The sequence below is a fragment of the Desarmillaria tabescens genome (genome assembly GCF_030435595.1).
Source record: "Desarmillaria tabescens strain CCBAS 213 chromosome Unknown EV420scaffold_203, whole genome shotgun sequence".
Taxonomy (NCBI): Eukaryota; Fungi; Basidiomycota; class Agaricomycetes; order Agaricales; family Physalacriaceae; genus Desarmillaria; species Desarmillaria tabescens.
The window spans coordinates 30,521-51,103 of NW_026848502.1; positions in this window are offsets into that span (position 1 = coordinate 30,521).

The window sequence follows — 20,583 nt, forward strand, 5'->3', positions numbered from 1 at the left end:
TCTCAGCTGTGGATATAGCACCACTATCTTCGAAAAACGACGTTGTCTTGCGAAATGCGATATGAAGTTGTGTCAGCTTCTCGAATTCGAGAACCGAGTGCAGGGGAGAGCCGACGTCCGCTAGGGACATGTGGTCACCGTACACAGCTAGAGATTTGAACGTTAAGCGGTGAAGGGTGCGGAGCCCATCTCTAGGTCCACTCAAAGTGATATTTCCAAGACACAATTTTGGCCTGTTGGTTGCATGCAACAGTAAGATGAACAAGTCATCAAACGGGGCGTTGGCGACTGAGATAGAGACGAGCTTGCGTGAAGTTAAGATGATCGTAGGAGCCGAGATGATTTTGAGGAACGGCGTTTGAGGCATCGCGTTGACGTAGATTAGATGTCGCACATTGGTCAAAGTAAGAAAGAGTTCCGACAGATGGAAGTGGACCCTCGACGATCTTGAGAGACCAGGCCAAGGGGTCTTCGATGGATGGATATCTAACGATACGGTCTTGATGAATGCGGTGAGATGTTGGGATGACCTTATTCGACGCAAGGAACTAACATCTGGGGTGATTCGGGTGATGCGGGGTACGGGAGAGAATCGACAAGGTGGGGAAACTTTGATGATGAGGCGTAGTGTTTCGTAGAGATAACTCTGCGCAATAGGTGCCCAAGATCGGCACACCAGAGCACACGATCGAAGCGTACCAACATCACCTCTGTTCTCCCTGAAGATACAATGTATCAGTTCCGCAGGGAGGTCTGGCGTCTGGGAAATTAAAAACGAAGGCCGACTACTAGGGCTCTGTGGAATACAGAGCCACGGCTTGCATTGCGCATACGGAACTAAATGATAGGATGGCATGATTGGCATCGAATGTTCTATATGAATTGGTGTGTCCGTCAATAAGGCAATGCCGGTCCAGGGAGCGGTACGTACTGTTGTTGTATCAGTGATGGAGGTGGCAAAGCATACGCTGCGAAGGTGTTGGGGAATGGGTAAGGTGCGCCCACCAAACGCCATTGATCGCCACTGATGATTATCTTCCAAGCCATTCCTAAAGCTCGCAGGTCACGCGATAAGATGTCATCTAACAGATGTTACAGATGGGCACATAAAAGCGCCGTGTATCACGAGATTGTCTAGAATAGCGTCTCAAGATTCTGTAATGTTTAACGTCCCTCGGTTAACGGCACAACTGAGCTTCAGAGAAGGGTCGAAGGAATAGACTTACTGATGATATTAAGATAGTTCCAGACTGCTCTTGATTGTGTTCTACTCAGAACAGATAGCCGAGAAGCGTGATGGCTCGCAAAAATTGAGCGGGAGGAGCTCGCTTCAGGCTCCACCATCAGCCAGTGATTTTGTACTGATTTTCCACAGAGGGATGCGCCATTCTTGAGTTGCGAGTATTTAACGGCACCATTGTTCAATGCCTAAGAATTATTGAGTAAATACTTTGGACTATTTTCCTCAGTAAAACTTACTGAGGGTGACTTGAGGATACCAAAACCGTCAGTGTCGGCTATCCCGGTAGATGTTGCAGAGTAGCAGTTCGACGGCAACAGTTACTAGGCATCGTGTATTGCTTTTTTGAGCGAGAGCGGACTGGCAATGAGGACAAGGGCCATGTTGAGCTTCCTGGACCATCATGGCCGTGCCGGTCCCGGCAGCCGAGACATCACGTGAGTATTACGTACCTCCACCGGGCCCGGCTTACTCTCGCGTATCGCACTCGTAGCTTCAAACCTTTCAGTTTCGAGCTCGCACCTTTGCTTGTTTGGCAGAAGTCGAATTAAAAACAAACTCTGCATGCCATATTGTTGAAATCCTTCCCTCGGCTGCTTATACTAAGAATACCAATCAAAACATGCATATTGCAAGTTGATTGCAAGTGACTTGGAAAGACGTTCGCATGACTTGACATTGACAGTGAAGTCAGGTTAAGTAGGGGCGCAGGTGAGATAAACCTGGGTCGGGCCGAATGAAGAATGCCCGATACGTCTGGACGTTTGGGAAAGATTTCTATCCTCCAAAGAAATTCGAGGGATATGGGGCCTGAGGTAGGGTACAATCAAAAAGAAGAGCATTGGCAGAAGAGAAGTGATACCGCCGAAGATTGGCGGCGAAGCAAATGAAAACAACTGTCAGTGCGAAAAAAAGGCAAAAATATCCTTTCTTCCATCCTAAGAGAATCCCGATCCTGTGCTGGAGTTAGCTTTCAACACAGATACTGTATGCACCGTTTTCTGCATCAGAATAGGAAGACCAAAGACGTCTTGCTAGGGCCGGTGTACACGCCCCGTCAACATCGTAACGTTGTTCACACGTTTACCTCGAAGCTCAGAAAATTTCAAACCCATGTCAGAAGAATTCTCAATTGTCCCGACAAAGAACAGAGACAGGGACATACAGCGTCAGAACCCTTCGATAACACCGCAGACGTTCCTGGAGCCTTGGACAATCTCTTTCATCCCTGCAACGCCTGAGAGTGGTTCCTCAGAGGACGGAATTCCATCTGGAGAAAGACTCGACCGTTAAAGATGATTGCTTAGGACGCGGAAGAGGAGGTCCGTATCGCCTCAGGGATGCATCGTAATGGTTCGCCCAGCTGTTCCATATCGTGTTCTAAGCCCACGGTGTTACGTTGACTTTGTCGGCATATCCTGCCTTCGGAATGGGTTCGCAGGCTGAGGCCAGCGTATGTCGTACTCGAACTGTAGCGAATAAGGAAGGGTTGAGTTCGGGAGTAAGCTATGTGCCTGGCAAAGGTCTTTCTCATGAAAATCCATCGGAAGGCGCGTTTAACTGCGTGATGCCGAGCGACGTAAACCATACGGGCAGAATAGAGTCGGTCACGGAGAGAGAAAAAAGGACCCATCGAGAGATTTGATCCCAAGAAGTGTCATACCACGCGGTACGTAGACAGTGAGGCTACTTGAAACTTGAAGCGCGGTATTCTTCGCAGATGCGCCACAGACCTCAGAGCAAGAGCCACCTTATAGAAGCTGTACCGAAGCTCATGTGCAATAAGGCTATGTGTTGAGGCGTTGTTCTATGAGCTTTATGTTGTTGGGATCTAATACTGACCAAAGAACAGGCGCATTCCTCCCAGAACTGTGAGAAAGGCTATCCATTAGTATGCCCGAGAAAACAATACTCACATGTGCTCCGCCGACGCCCTATTTATTACTATAGTGCGGCCTTTCAAGCGACTGAGAATCACTGCACAAAGCCGTAACTCATTCTTGGGACCGCTTGTGGCGTTGCGGTGACGGAGCAAGACGCAGGAGGAGAACAAAGACGCTCTAGACGTCCAGGCATGACATAGGCGACTGCCATCTATCGGCCCCGAAGTTCGTGCTGATTCTGTTGACGCGCCCCCCCCGGAAGGAATCGGAACTTTGAAACTAGGATGGAGCGACAATCTCCCAACCATGCATCGACGATGAAGCTAAGGTTCCGAGGGCATTTACTGTTATAAGTGCAGGCATCCTTCTTACCTTTTGATTGTGTAGTTGAGGCTATGGCGAAAGGATGTGGTGGAACCGGCCCGACTTCCGAAAAGGCCAAAAGTAGATATGGTCTGTGCGCTCAAAATTCCGCGGTACAAAAAGCGCATCCCGACATCCTGATTCCTTACCACTCTGGCCTTTTGGCTTAGATCAAGTGTAGTATCTGTTCTTAATAGTTTAACCACTATTACGGAGGCACCGCCTCCCGTATTGGTTATCTAATTTTTGCCGCCCTTGTTCTCTGTGCTCTGCTTGCAACACGGAGGCGCGATGACCTTGCTACTGCAGTATCGGCTTGCGTCGTCGGGGGATCCCTTTTTTCTTTGCTGTGCACTTGCGAGGACTTCCAGTTGGCGGTCTTTGGGTTGCAGCAAACAAATAGGCTATTTTTCGTAGGGTTTCGATATCATCTTTGAATTTCGGAAGCATGGATTTCTGAAGTCGTGTAATGTTGAGAATCGATTGGAAGTAATAGATACAAATATATAATAGGGAACGAGTGGATACATTTCATACCATATCGCCTAGAGAATACTGTTGACATAAACAAAATCAGAAAGAAATCCTCAAAAGCTTATAAAAAGAATGTACCATACAATTCCCTCTCATATAGCATGAGGGATGTCTATATATTGTGGTATTGGAGAATCTTGGGGAGAAAGACTCGATGTCCTCGGCAGACGTGACCGTGGACGTTCGGATAAGCCACGATAAACGACATTAGGCTTTCTCGGAGGAGAAAGAACAAAGACATCTGTCGTTGGACTCGAACTTTCCGAAGTCCCTGCACAACCACTCTCGGAAGAGCCCGGCCCTGAGAAATAACGATCGGGCCTGTCCTTTCTAGCAATTAATGGAGAACAATCTGTTGTATTCGGACGATCGCGTGAACGTTCCCTGGACACCGCTGGAGGAAAGCTAAAGCTCTCCAAACTGCTATCGAAGGTGCACATTGTCTCCTTGGACCGCCTCTGAGTATAAGGACGAGTCGGCTTGAGATCAAAGTGCTCTTGGAGGGGGCTTAGGTGGGATGTGCTGTTGCTCAACGGACGAGACTTGAGAAGCGGGATGTCATACTTCTCTCGTGAAGGGCTTGGCTCGGCATTCCGCGAAATCTTAAAGAAAATGTCAGGCTCCTTTGAAACCTCCCTCTTTATAAAATGGCACACCTGTACTGGAATGATTGGGCGATCCAAAGTGAGAGTGCTGTTGTACGTGTCTAGCTGCTCGGGAGAGGAAAAGCTAGTGTCCCCTCCTATGTCGGCATTCCTTGCGAAGAAAATTCCAGCGTCGGTAACTTGATCACGTCGTGATTGATATCGAGTGCGGCTATTGAATACCATGAGCAAAGCGTTGGTATATAACTTCCCGAGACAGAATGCCGGCGCAGTATTGTACATCCGCGTGTCAGTCACAAGGAAGACCGCTACTACCGTTGCCGCCGCCGCTGAATAGGTGACGCGATGAAATGACGGAAGACAAAGATGGATTAGACCCACTAACCTGTTAGAACACCAGTTTCGATGGTGATACGCACAAGTCTCGTTATCATATTACGGGTTGCTTTGTACGACGCGTCAATTTTGATCAGCTGGTTGACACGTTCAAGTATCTCAGAAAACATAAGGGAGGGACTACTTACGTAGTACGTCTGAATAGTCGCGATGATGATATCACATAAAGCACTTCCAGCAAGCCAAACCTAAAAGGTAGGATATTAAATAGCGCCAATACTGCGACGACCGCACTTACTAGACAAGGTACCAGGGAATTCCGCCGGGATTGTACAGAGTAGAGACCATATGTATATTGCAGATGTCCTTCAATTATTGCCGCCACAAATTGGGCCACGGAAATCTAGACATTTTGCACTTAGATGATTCCCAAGCGAGAGAAGCTGACATACCGCCCCTATGGAGGCCGCCAGCACGCGGGATTTGCTCAAAACCGATATCCGGTAGCAATAAAACAGTTGTACAATGCCACCAACTACGTGAATTTCATAAGTGTTCACTTGCAATTCAAAGTAAGGGGCGTACTAAGTCCTGTCATTATCGGGACAGAAAACCATAACGTATGGACATTGTTGAGGACGTCGATTTGTCCAAAATTCGCAGCAAATATATCAAATAAATCTATAGTGAAGAGGACGGTTTGCAGCGTCTCCAAAGCCAGAAGGAGGTATATCAGGAATTTCGATAGGATTGGGTCCTTGGGGAACGAAATGTAATAGATGTCTACCGCCGAAGAGTAAGTGAGAGGGCGGTCTTGCTGGAATACAGATAGATATACGCACAGGTCTGGACACACAGCGCGCCATATAAAGCCCAATTCATTGTATACCCTATGAACTGGCAAGCAAACAGTCAAATTTCGTGTCTTCCTTTCCCTAGATAGGCGCTCATACCAAGGGGCCAGTACTGAAAATCAAACCAGTCAGCAATAACGCCTCAAAGAACAACTGTAAGGACACACTTTGTACTGGATATGACGGATGGACGATCAGGAGCCTGGGACATTTGTCTGGAAAGGACCCTGGAATGAAGGGATGGGCGAGAGAACAAACCGGTGGAAACCTGCGGGCGTAAACAGATATCTATGCACCAATTCAGCGACCTTCGGACTGCACAGTTGATGCCGCCCCGAATCCCGGCTGGCCTTATTCATTGATCGAGAAGGACTGCCTGAGAATAAGGACAACCCGAACAGCGGACCGCCACCGTGGGTCATTCGAGAGATGGATACGTGTGCCGATCAAATGCCACAAACCAGTTGAGTAAGTATGGGGTTGACGTGGACGACATTGACTAAGTCTGAGAAACGACAAGGAAAACACGTCTTGGATATTTGCTGGACACGTCGGGCATCGGAGAAACTACGGACGAGGCTTGCGTGTACCAATGGGGAATGAATTACTGATACTCTCATGCTGCAGGATTGTATCATTGATAATGTGACCCAGCTATCCTTGAATAACACAGCAGTGGTCTATCCGAATAAAGTGAGGAACCAAGAGGAGGACTCAGGAGGATATGAATGAATAATCAGTCACCTCATTTAGGAAGCTACCACTGGTGATATCTTCCTCTGGTCTGCGAAGCTTTGAGAAGTCGGACTGTCCAATCAAATCTTTGGAGTTTTTAATCATGACTGCAGCTATTGCACGCGCACAGCTCAAGTCGGAGCCAAGAGTCAAAATGTGCCAGAGCAGTAAAGTACAACTCCCAAATACAGAAAACATTTCCTGCATTACACATTATCACTTACTCGTACTTACATATTTTTGCAAAAGATACATACGCTCTAGAAGAGATTAATCGGAGCATTGGAGGACAAGGATGGTGATTGAGTGAAGCAGTCATCACCCGCCCCCTGTCCTTGTACTTCTCGGTGCCTCTCGGTGCCTTGCTGGGCCGCACCTGTCCATATTCCCATTGGCCTTCTCCTCGGCTTTTTATACATCTCCCACTCAAATCAGACCTTGTCGAGTTAATTTAGCTCGATATCACGATGCATCATGACGTGCCTGGTACCTAATAGCCCTCCGTCCAACACTATGAGGATCTTTCTGTTCCGAGATTGCACATTGAAGATGCGATGGATCAAAAGCTGGGCACAGGGTGCGACTCTTTGTAAGTCCTCGTGAAAGAAGAAATAAATATCTCTTGTCCGCATCTGACGGAATGGGATTGCAGGTTGCATTTGTTATTGCTCTGGTTGCGCTGCGAATACAATCCGGAGCAGAGAGGAACGGCGGGCATGGATGGACGAAGACTCATGTTGCATCATTGCATCTCTCAGATCCTTGCCAACTTGAAAGAGGCTCCGCTTAAACATGATCTTCGGACCCAGATCACAACCGACCTTACCCAGATAGCTGAAATTCGACTCTTGCAGTAGTACTGGAAGAAAAGTCATCGGTTTTCGTTAATCTGGTTCGTATCGGTCGTCTCTCTCCTCAGGAATTATGCTGGAATTGATACGAGCTCAGATGATTTGTATCCTGACCAAGTCAATCCCCCGACATCCGCACAACACTTCTCTTTGGGCATACTTTTCCGCCGGCAAGTTCTTCTCCCCGAGTGGGGTCGACAATCGTAAACTTCTGTGCCTATCGTGATTGCACCAAAATACTGACCAATGAACATGTTCAGTGAGTAAATTTTGAACGAGAAGGCAGTGTCCATGATCACCGCGACTGCGGGAGGATCTAGAGCACAAATTCGCGTCTCTGCTTGTCCTTAAGAATAGGATCCCCTGGGCCTGGCTGTAGATATCTTTTTTTCTCTGCCAAGTCCTCGAACGCCCTTCTCAATTCCCCGATTGGCGTCTAAATTTTTGACTTCTTCACCTTCACCTGACTGCCCGCCACCCCTGGACCTTCAGTCGACTATCGCCAAAGCCTATCGGGACGCGAGCCGACCTCTAGTCTGGGTTGGATACGGCTTCCATTTGATCAGTGAGTACCCCATGGTCGATAATCCATACGGACACCCTTGGTCACGGAGACGGCTCACAATGACTACCCTCATCCCCTGGCATAGGCGACACGGAGATAACACGACACTACCAGCAGTACCCTGCGGGCTGGGGGTTTTGGCGTCCTTTCAGATGCGAATGGGCCAGAAATCAGTCAGGTGCAGATCATCTCGGCTTGCATGGACGACTTACCATGGCTGTATTTATCTGGCGTCGAAGAAGCTAGGTGACATGAATGCTTGTCCTACAATTCTTTACGGCTTTACCTGGGCCACTAGGTCTTCAGTTCTGTGTGGGGCCGTAGCTTCCAGAACTATGGATGTCCAATGACCAACGTAAGTCTTGCTGTTGTCGACGTCACTGGAGGACGGGGGATTGGTACAGCTTCCATATCTAAACGATGCGAAATTCTGTGGAAGTACTTGCTGGACCCTGTTATCTACCGGTTACATGGAGTCCACGGCTCTCTCCCTGAAGCGGGGGACCAGCCCGTACGTCAAAGTGGGCCGAATTTGAGACTGGAGCCCCGACTCTTCCGCTGTCCTTGGGGATACGATCGGTAGTTATTAAGAGCGAATGATTGATAGCCGTGCATCTGATCTAAAGCCTCCCTCGAAACTTTGGGTGTCACGTCTGGATTAATCCGAGACTCGATGGGACCGGTACCGGATGGGAATCTCGAACAGCGTCTCACCATGAGTGTGCATCGTCCGAGTCGGGGCTCTGTCGATGATCTAATCGTTCACTAGTACTGTTAGCAGCTATTGAGGACACCTCGCGGATAGGCGAAAGCGAAGAGGGTTCGTATTTCGTCATCTTATCGACCTGTAGGCTGTGCATCTCTCTGATAACAATCTGGTCAGTTGCTACGACAGTTGCTTCGAAATGAGTACCATCGCCTTTCGCTCCTGGTATCTTGTTTCGTATCTACCATGTCTCGTCGAACTGGAAATGAATATATTAATCCAAAATCCTTTCTCCTCAGAAAGGGTGATTTTAATACTTATTTTGCCTGAAAACACGTACTAGCGAAAGTCTATGCCGTAATGGTTCTCGGGTTTTGCGGGGTATAAGGGAGTCTAGATCAGCATAACGTAGCGGGCTTAAACCGTGGCAACACAGCGCATGTTTTTCTGTCATTTTTCACTGTATCTTGTGCTCGCCAGCTCGTAGAATACGCATGTTTAATTGGTTTTTTCTTTCTTTTTTGTTGTTTCATCTCCATCGATCTTTCAGACGTGATGTGGCGGTGCAAAGTCAAACGCGCCTTAGACGTGTGGGAGCCTGGTGAAGTCATCATTAGACGGCGAATTTGAATACCTCTCACTTTCTCCTTGACTCCCACCCACCACCATCGCTATACCCCCATCCCGCCAAATTGCACCATGAGTCGCGCATTCTGTATCCCTGGAATCGTATTCCTCTTTTGCGCATTCGTTCTTAGCTTTTTGACGTCCATCTCGCTGCCCTATCTCACTGGGCTTGACATTGCTCGTACCTCTGTGGCTAACGCTGGAAGGGTTCAAGGTCAGGGTGTTGTCGAGATTCGAGTATGTGCTCTTCATGTCATTTTGCGGCAAGGCGGGCTGATTTTTGTTGCACTATTAGCTTGGGATTTGGTACTTGCTCTCCACAAAAGTGGCATGACCTACAGCGCTTATTTTTCGTTGCTTTATAGGGCGGAGTGCGACTACCAGACAAATGGAGATCGTACCTGCGGAGATGCTTCACATGGATATACCTTGTTTATTCAGAACGCAGCGGGTACGGAGACGGTTGATATTGGGAGCTCGTGGACCCGAGGATTGGCCGTTCACCCCGTTGGTCAGTCTCAAGTCTTCTTAATCCTTCAATATAAAATTCTGATAACCATGTAAATAGCGACTGCTGTGACCTTCATTGCCCTCTTGATGTCGTTTTCCCAGCATGTTACTGTCACCTTGTTCGCTTCGCTCACGTCTTTCCTCGCCGCCATGCTCACCCTCATCGCATTCGCCTGCGACATCGCCCTGTTCGCGTATCTCAAGCACCAGGTTAACAAGCTCGACGACTTGGATCCCAGCACCAGAACCGGCCCAGGTACTGATGTTGTTAAAGCGCCTGCATTGATATTAATTCATTTTTAGGGTTCTGGCTCACGTTCGTATCGCTCATTTTGCTTCTCCTTGCAGGATGCACGGTGTGCTTTGGCCGTCGTAAGGAGCGCCTATCTGGTGCTTCTTCCTACCCTAGCTACCCCATGTCGTCAACCAAGAAGCCATTCTGGCAGCGCTTCCGCCGCAACTAGATGCTCCTCCACTCTTTTAGAACATTGCTATACCATTTCCTATCTCCAGCTCCGTTTATGAAGCTTTCTTTTGATTGTTACCCGACCATATTTATTTGATTCATCGTTGTTTTCCTGATTTGATGTCCAATACACCTATGCATTGCAATGCCAAAGTTCCGGAGTGATAACATTCCCTGGATAGGGTATCATGCCCTCAATCCCCGCCAATCGGATTCCTGTGGTCATCCGATGACCTTGCACCTTGCTCCACCCATTATTTGTACTATGCTTTGCCAGCATGCCAACCACGATTCTTTCAGCCGGGTGCATCGTTCTTCAGCGCACAATACGCCTTGCAGACCATAACATAATAGTAGCACCAAGAGCCGTAATTAAATATGCCTTCTCTTTCCATCGTATCCACGACCAGGCTGCTGCGCTTGATAACATGATCGTCAGGGAAAGCTCGATCTTTGATACACACCTCCAATTCAATCCCATCACCGCCAAGCCTTCCCTGCACACAGAAAGGTGCGTCGCCTATCAATACTCTGGGGCTCCTTGGGAAGGCTGCACGATGGGTACTTGCAGGTGAACGCGTATGTATCCAGCAGGGTCTCGATACGCGCCGTACGGTGCTTCAGAATTTCATCAAGCAAGAAATAAAGATCTGATAGTCGGTTTGAAAGCCGTGATATCGAAAGTGAATGAAACGTGTGCCGAGCACAAATAGCGTTGGGAGCACAGCTGAAAAACGATTAGATGGTTGAGCGATGGAAAAGATGGTAGGCAAAGAACGAACCTATGGTTGATATGAGACGGAGCTAGTGAAACGCTCTTCAAACGGCCTTGACAGTCTCCCGATATTCATCACGTTCGTATCAATGATGTCCTCATTTCTTCTTGCAATCGTGGAGATGCAAAAGCGCCTCCTTCTTCTTAAGTGGGGCGTTCTGCACCACGAGGATAAGGAGCCACGGCGCGTGAGACGTTCACTGTTGGGATGATCTTGGAATGACGATGACAGGGCGCTCTCGCAGGATGAGGTCCTGGTGCTAGGTCTGCAAAAACACCTTTCCCAGCACCAGGGACGTCGTCTATGGTGTAGGTTGTGTAGAATGGGGTCTCTAAGCAGGAAAATTGTCCATGGAGCCGTCCTCGTCGCTGATGGCGCGACGCAGACCGATGAGAGTTCGTAGCGAAAAGAAAAAGACGGTTTGGAGTGTGTTGATCGAAAGATGATGAAAGTCTTGCTCAAGAGATATCGGTGGTAGTAGGTGGTAGTGGAGGAGATGATTATATTCTGAAATGGGACCAAAAAAAGTCCAAGAATAAAAGAAATCTACAGATAATCACAAATTGATGACAAACTCCCGTTTCGGCAAGCAACTATCAAGACAAAAGTCCTCGCGCCCAGCTGCCCACCTTCGATATCTTCACCTTCTTCCGTGGCTCGATGGTATACTCAGTGACCTCGGTATTCCAACGTACACACTTTCTATCTGCTTCATCACCATCCCCATTGACAAGATGCAGCTCTCCCAGTACATTTCGTTCAGGACCCTCAATCGAGACCGGTGATGCGCTAGCCGCGTACAGGTCGTAGTAGGAGCCATAGACGGATTCAAACGAGAACGGGGTCCCAGTTGTCTGTTCGCTCAGCTGGACAGGTGGAGAAAGCGCGGCATTCGTGTTAGGGAACGCAGACAACTGGCTTTGCAGGGAGGCCAGACTGTCGTAGGGCGCATATACTCCAATTGGCTGATATGTGAGGTCCTGAATAGGTGGCGAGGGGGTGTACTGGAAGTCTGACTGGCTGTCGAAGGCTAGCAACGCGGTCTGCCGTCTGGTGCCATCGGCAAAGACGTACGTGTCGCTGAATGACTCTGGATGAGAGATGAACGCTGACGCTGCCAGGGCTGTAGGTTCGGATACTGCATAGCCAGTCCATGCATTGCTGGCGAACGTGTACGTGTCATTGTTACGGTTGAGACCGTCAGTAAAGACGTGAAAGTGGGCATCGAGCGGGCGTGGACTGAGGTCAGGAAGGGTTGGTAGCGACCTTGATGCGAGTCTGCCACAGGACCTTTCTGTTTGTGCCGTCTCCAACTGAAGCTGGGCGTTGAGGGACGACAACTGTTTCTCCAGGGCCTTCTTTCTCGCCTTGTTCTTGTCGCGAGCAGACTTGGCTTCTTGGCAGAGACTCTCGATTTCGCGTAGCTGGGCCTCCAGTGTACGGGCAGTCTCGAGAACGTCGAATGCAATGGGCGCGGTAACGGCAATACGGGTGCTAGACATGTTGAAAGGATCGTACTGCCAGTAGGATGGTTGTGGTTGGAAACAGATTGTGGTTGGAAACAGAAGGTGGTTGGACTTGGTGCGATCGATTTCCGGCGGTAGAACTTGAACCAGCACCACCTCGCCCTTTGTCAACCATGCCAGACATCTCGCCACTTGCATCCGACATTATCAACAAGGTCCCGGACTTGCTGCACAAGCTGAATCGTTACCTGGACCAGAATGGAAAGCTTGTAGTCCAATGCGATAACTTGGAGGCGGAGATAGCCCTCGTCACCGCACGCCTGGAGACTCAGCGACAAATTCGCGAAAGGATGAGTTCCGTCAAGAAGCCTGAAGCTGAAGGTTCGTATGTCTGTCTTCTAGTCCGCTACGCTTTTAATTTCAGCCGCGTCTTCAGTGGACTTCAGCTTCACCCGTGGAGAGAACCCTCTCCAGAAGAACGAAGGTTCACCTGTCTTCTAGTCCAGTGACGCACCGCACCTCACCACAATTTCAGAGGTCATCGAGCAGACCCAGACGAATAAAGGCGAGCACCCCTTCATCAGTCCACCTGGGTCGAAGTAATTAGAATCATCCGCGTTCCGCGTTTTCAGAAAACGATGCCCTCGCGATGGTAGTAACACCTAAAGCAAGCGCCGATAAAAAGGGCAAAGAGGTAAGCATAACCGTGTGGCCTCCACTCCAAGCCTTGTTCATATATTTAGAACGAGCGATTCCAGTGCGACATCGGTGCTAGCCTTCGCGATGGACATATAAGGACGGACATCTCGGGCGAAGAAGCCATGCCTCTATCCAGATTCTAGAAATTTGTATTCAAGGTCGCAATGATGCATTCAGTTCTCATCCGGTCCCGTGAAATGGGAAATGTGCTGCACACCTGCATACCTCCTCGGAGGCTGAACACTGGTACTGAGACGCCCGATTGCCGCGCATATCATACAGCGTTCAGCCATTGAAATGTCAATGCTAGATACAATTTCCGAGTTCGGAGTGATGGAGCAGCTGGTGCATTAGGTGTGGCGTGCATTTTTTTTCATACGTTAGTGGCATCGTGCATGCTGATTTGTTGCCAACATGCAGGACAACTTTGGCCGATCCCATGTACGTATTGCACAGAAATGCCTTCTGGCCATTCGGCCCGGTGAAATTCGGTATACTAATAATGCACCGCGGTTGACTCGTCCACCCACCCGACAACCTTGTCGGTTGCCGGAATGCCCATGTGCTCTGTGGATCCTCATGCGTTATTCATTGAAACCGAGATACCTGTCTGTTTTGACGGTCGCCTGCAACTATTCAGACTTCAACTAACCACCGAACAGCGTATCCCAGGTTGGACCACTAGCTGACGGGATATAAACGTTCCGTGTACAACTTTTAGTAGTGCATGCCACACAATCCTTTCAAACGCCCATCCTGACATTAAACTTCTGCACTATAGAACTACCTGCATCAAGCAAAGAGCTTCATATTCAGCTAGAAGGCGCCAAAATAGTGGCGGGGTCTCACGGAGTGCCTCAACGAGATTTTTGCGTTGCCCTCGAATGGTAACATGGTGTTGGCCGATTCTTACTGATCGCCTGGTGCTTCTTGCATTGACTTTACATCAATCTTCTTGGTCTTTATAGCCAGGAACAAACCAACAAGACTAATAGTCGCCGACGCTTTTCTTGGTGCGTCATCAACGCTGACTGCACCCGGCTGTAGAGGGATGACACGAGCGCTCCTTCGTTCTAAAAATTTGCGGCCAGCACAAGTCTTTACCCAATGATCAGACTTCCTATCAGCGTCGTTGAGTCGGTGTGGATCGACCCACCATCCCTATTCGTCAATTCAGTTACTGCACACGAGCCATTTTCTTCACGCCCGCCTGTCCCCACCTGATCTTCAGCCCTAGTACCGAAAAGGCGGCTTCGAATTCTTCCTGTCATTCAACTCAAAAAGCAAGATTGGCTCCTGAGACGTGATTTCGATAGAGGCGGTAGCGGTCAGGTTACGGTTTCGCGAATGGGTTTCATGATCATCGGTTGCGATGAAACTTTCGCCTTGGCCTTCTTCGGCCAATTTTTTGGTTTGTTCGTGGACACTGTAAATCGGGGTTTGTATACGATGTGTGGAGTGCTTATGTTGATCCATCTACAGTCGTGTTCAGCCTTTAAAAGCAGGGTTACGGTACTGGTCAGTTGTCGATATCTTTCATTTTACTTTCAATTAATATGCCATCCCCCTTGCCTGCGTCCTTCTCAGTACTCGTTTTCTTCGTCTTCATCGTGTGCTGGTATGCTACTGCTCGCAGAGCCCGACGACCAGACGGACCAACCCCAGCTTGGTTTATCGGGAACGTCTTGCAAATCCCTTCCAATAATCCGGAGCATAAATTTACAGAATGGGCACGTACCTACGGTGGGTATCGTTTTCTGGGAGTTCTAAGAACTACTGACCGGGTCTACAGGCGATGTCATTTATCTAAAGGTTTTTAGCCAGTCTCTGATCGTCCTAAACAGCCGTGAGGCTGCCCGAGAGTTACTGGAGCAACGCGGCGCTATGTATTCCGATCGCCCGCGTTTTGTATTATTCTCCGAAATGTATAGTTACAACCCACCCCTTGTCCCAGCCGTTCACTTTTTTCGTCAGGATGGGATGGCAAAACGCGTCTACGCACGTCAGATAGTATGTCGCCGAGTTTGTTTGCTGGATTCTCCAAGCTAATGTCGGCTAGTGGGGCCCGATTCCGAAAACATAGGCGCTTCATGAATCAAACGTTCAACCAACAAGCTGTCGCGGACCTTCAACCTATACAGATAAAGGAGGCTCTAACTTTGATGGAAGGACTGACTGCGACTCCTGAGTTATTTATTGACCATATTAGACGGTGAGTGCCATTGCTGCGGAGCATACCGTCGCCTATATTTTCCACTACAGATACGCCGGTGCCACAATCCTGAAAATCGCCTACGGAGCGGACGTTAAGTCAAGTGATGACCTCTATATCAAGCTAGGTCAGTGATTCATTTTTGTTTTACTTTGGTGATGGGTGCCCTGAGGAATACGGTTGTAGCCGAAAGAGCAGCCACAATGACTGTACGGTCGGGTACACCCGCCGCTACACTCGTTGATTACTTCCCGGTAATGAGGTGCGTATCGCTTGTTTGACTTTCCGTTGACATCGTATGGCCTGACACTTTCCAGATACATTCCCACATGGGCACCATTTTCCCGTTTCAAACGCGATGCGCTTCAAGTAAAAGCTGCCGTTGACCAAATGATGTCACTTCCCTATGAACGGGTCAAGGAAGAGATGGTATTACTGGTTTATGATCGAGGGTCTCTGCGTCTTCTCTGACGGACTTTGTAGAGCATGGGCACCGCAGCATCGTCGTTGACCTCCCGACTGATAGAGGCACATCTCAACACAGGAAGTATCACGCACGAGGACGAGGAAGACATCAAGGGCGTTGCAGGGACATTATACGCTGCTGCGGAAGATACCGTAAGGTCTCCGTTGAAAACGCTAAATAGCTCAATTATTGATCATTATGTCTTCTAGTCTGTTTGTGTGATCACCTCATTCATCCTGGCCATGGTCCTGTACCCCGAAGTATTTGTCAAGGCACAGGATGAAATGGATGATGTCGTAGGCAGGGCACGATTGCCGGACCTGAATGACAGAGAAGCCCTGCCGTATCTCGATGCTGTCATCAAAGAGGTGTACAGGTTCGTGCGTCATCAAAGGCAGTGAACATTAAAAGAGGCTCATAGATTACTGCAGATGGAATCCTCCGGTACCTTTGGGGCTACCTCATCGAGTGATGGGCGACGACATTTACAGGGACCGCTTCATTCCCAAGGGCAGCACGGTTCTGGCAAACGCCTAGTATGTCATTTGGACTACATCGATGTCGTCAGCGATATTTACGCTGTGCATAGTGCGATCCTGAAGAATTGCCCTGATCCGGATACCTTCCTTCCTGAGCGGTTTGAGGATCCAGAGGTCTTGAACCCCCGGGACGTAATATTTGGATTTGGGAGAAGGTCAGCGGTGGTATTTCAGATGCCTCTGTTCTTGAAGCTGACTGTTGGTGACAGGAAGTGCCCTGGAAGGTATTTCGCTGATGCAGGAGTGTGGCTGGTGCTTTCCATGATCATCTCAGGGTTTGATATATCAAAGGCCAAGGATTCTGAAGGGAACGTGATTACACCTGTTGCCGAATTCGAGTCGGCCTTTGTCCGGTGCGTTGTCGTCGCTGATTCAAGCTGTCTATGACATATGGTATATCTTTTCCAGACACCCAAAGAAATTCAAGTGTTGCATCCGACCCCGAAAGTAAAAATGGCTTCGGTCCCGACGAGAGGGCTAATTGGTTACTTAAAGTCGTCGATATTAATGTTCCATATCGTACTCGTGTTATGAATAATTAGGTAAATCCAACTTATTTTGGCGCTCGCCGCTCTGTGGAAAAAATCTTCGGATAAGTTGACAATGACTGTCCATGCGGTGTTCAATGGCCGTCAATCTTTATGTACTTTTTCGTATCGTTATTTACCTTGGTACTACCAGCTGCAAGCGCCACACTTTCAAACTCCGTAATGTCCGCGACTTAGCACCGACCGGCGGCAGGTGCTGCTCTCTCCAAACTTCTTCCTTATCCACAGCCGCCGTGAACCATGCCAACCTTGGCATTCCCCCCTGCCTATGACATCAAGTAAATGTATTACTGAGCTAACTTTACAGAACGTAACTCTATCGATTCCATATCGATACCCTTGGTGCGCTCCTCGTCGCGGTTTCAGCTTGACTTCGAGGAGTGCGATCACTTTCCTTACTCACCGTCATTTACTTGAGGCGACTGCTTGCCGGATCGGAATTCTCGCGATGATGGACTACGATAGGGATTCTGGAGCATTTGTCCAACCCTACTAACCGGCATCTCATCTTCAAGAAACCAAACAATCATCCAGAATATGGGCGTCTTCCATCTCGGTCCCTGACAGAGGAACCCAATTGGAGCTACCGTTGAACGCACCCCGGGTCGCGCTCTCAGTTACAAGTGGATATGCCGTCGACGCGCTATGTGCCTCCGGTTAACGTATATGTGCGCTCGGAGGCTCTTGGTTACACCTCGGCCCAGGTTTGACTGAATGTGATTACTACTTACTCCCGCTCGACAATAAGGTCCATAAAATTACTCTCAGGAAAGCTCCAGTTGGCCCGTCTCATGATCAGTCCTTCTATCATTGATTCCCTTTGATTCCACATCGTACCCTGGCTCGGGTGCCCACTGGCCCGTGGATTGGAAGGCCCGGATGACCACTATCTGCTTTGCGACGTCCACGAAAGTCGATAATTGAATTGTTCTACGCTTCCAGCCGATGCATCTTCCATCAGAAATTCGAGAAGGCTATCCGATCGAAATGCTTCCTGTCAAGTACTGTTGTACCGCCTTTCGATAGAGCTTGCGCGTTATGTCGCCTGGGTGTATGTTCCGTTCGGGCACTTCGAAACTGCTGTGGCTTCCTTTTATCGGGTATTTCATGTGGATGCGTCTTATTTTCTATTTCTACTCTGTTCCGGAATTCTCATACATACTGCAATGCATCCGCTACGGTGATCGATCCGCATTCAGCCATGTTTTCCAAGTTTAAAAGCGAGGCCGAGAATATGCAATGTATCCTTCCTTCACTCCCTGCCACCATGTTTTCTTCAGAGGCCTCGTCATTGGTGATACCTCTTCTCGTCGCTTTCGCCATCGTCGCGTATGCGAGATATTCGCGCACACATAAACTCTCTGTACCCGACGGACCAAAACCGACTTGGTTCATCGGTAACGTCCTGCAAATTCAGTCAAGTCATCATGAAGAAACGTTCACAGAGTGGGGAGCCCTCTACGGTTAGACAGTGATTCCTACATCGTTTGGGAATGTCGTGACCAATCTTATTTGCAGGCGATGTCGTCCATTTCAAAGTGTTCAGCCAGTCCACAATTGTCCTCAGCAGCATTCAAACTGCTCAAGAATTACTTGAGCGCAGGAGCGCTATATACTCTGATCGTCCACGATTCGTTCTACTAGCAGAGATGTACATTATGCTTCATTCTTCACCCTCGACCGTGTCTGACATTTTTCCCCGTATAGGATGGGATGGAACCATTCAACTACACATATTCGATAGTAAGTTTCTTCCCGTTCTCTTGGAGACGTCTAGTGAACGGAAATTTGCTAGTGGACCGCGTTTCCGGAAACACAGACGTTTCATTCACCAAACTTTCAACCACCGTGCCGTTAAGGATCTTGAACCCATACAAAATCGGTCAGCACAAGCATTGATGAAGGGGCTAGCCGACAGTCCTGAGGTATTTTTGGATCATATCAGAAGGTTAGTGCTTCTTATTACGGATGATGATCTCGCCTGAATGAACAACATCAACAGCTATGCCGCGGCTAGTATTCTTAAAATCGCGTATGGTGCCGAGGTCAAATCAAATGATGATCTTACTCTCAAGCTAGGTCAGTTATGGTTACTTCCTTGGTCGCTTGAAGTTGATGTCTTCTAGCTGAGAAGGCCTTGAAGATGACGATACAATCCGGCTCACCGGCTGCTACATTAGTGGATTACTTCCCGCTGATGAGGTTGGTGGCGCGTCTTGGGAATGAAATTTATAGTGCTGATACCTTTACTTAGGTATATACCCACATGGGCTCCCTTCTCGGCATTCAAACGTGATGCGATAGAAGTCAAAGCCGCAGTAGAACAGATGATGACCATTCCATACGAACAGGTCAAAGAAGAAATAGTAATGAATTCATTTACTACCCCCATCTTTCATTTCATCACTGATTATTTGTTAAAGAATATGGGAACCGCGTCGCCCTCGCTGACCTCGAGGCTGATCAAAGACTGTCTCGTTATGGGTACCATTTCAGACGAAGATGTCGAGGATATCAAAGGTGTGGCTGGGACGTTATATTCTGCGGCCGAAGATACCGTAAGCTTCTCTCAGGTTTGTTGTTAAAACAAGGGCGCTAAAACTTTGATACGGGACAGACTGTTTGTGTGCTCACTTCTTTTATCTTGGCGATGGTTCTCTACCCGAGTACGTTCGCCAAAGCACAGGAAGAAATGGACTTTGTTGTGGGGCGGGGCCGTCTGCCGGATCTATCCGATAGGGAGTCCTTGCCATATCTTGAATCCGTCATCAAGGAAGTTTACAGGTCAGTAGAATTTACGCCAAGGCCTTGGTCCAACAAAGCTAACAGCTTATCGATGAAGATGGAACCCTCCTGTACCCTTAGGCTTGCCCCATCGGGTGATGGAGGATGATATTTTCAGAGATCGTTTTATCCCGAAGGGCAGCACTATTCTCGCGAATATCTAGTACGTTCTTTTTTTTGGCTTTACGAAATTTGTTCAGTAATACCACGATTCTAGCGCAATGATGAGAAATTGCTCCAGCCCTGACGTCTTCCGTCCTGAACGATACACAGAAGAACAGGAAGACTTCGACCCTCGCGATGTGGCGTTTGGTTTTGGTAGACGGTAAGGTTCAAGACAAATTGTTATTCGTAACCTTGACACTAAAAAGTTTTCCCGCAGGAAATGTCCCGGGAGGCATTATGCGGACGCGGGGATTTGGATAGCTGTTTCGATGATTGTTTCCTCATTCGATATAACAAAAGCCAAGGACTCGGACGGGAATACCATAACGGTGGTCCCGGAATTCGAATCTTCTTTTGTGAGGTATGTGAAGGCATATCATTCTACTTGGCATCTAGACTCAAGGCCTTCGTAGGCATCCCAAGGCGTTTAAATGCTCTATCGCTCCGAGGACACTATGATCCCCAATGCTTACTTATAATTATGGATTTTCGGTCAGTGTTAGGTTGGTTTTATTTCGGACATGGACATGGACTTGATTCGCATCTAAATTATGGTTAGCAAAATGTATGTGTGTATTCATACAATGTACTTAAAATTCCAATGTACACATGACTGTTGTACTTGTTGGCGGTTTGAGACGCGGCAGCTTCAG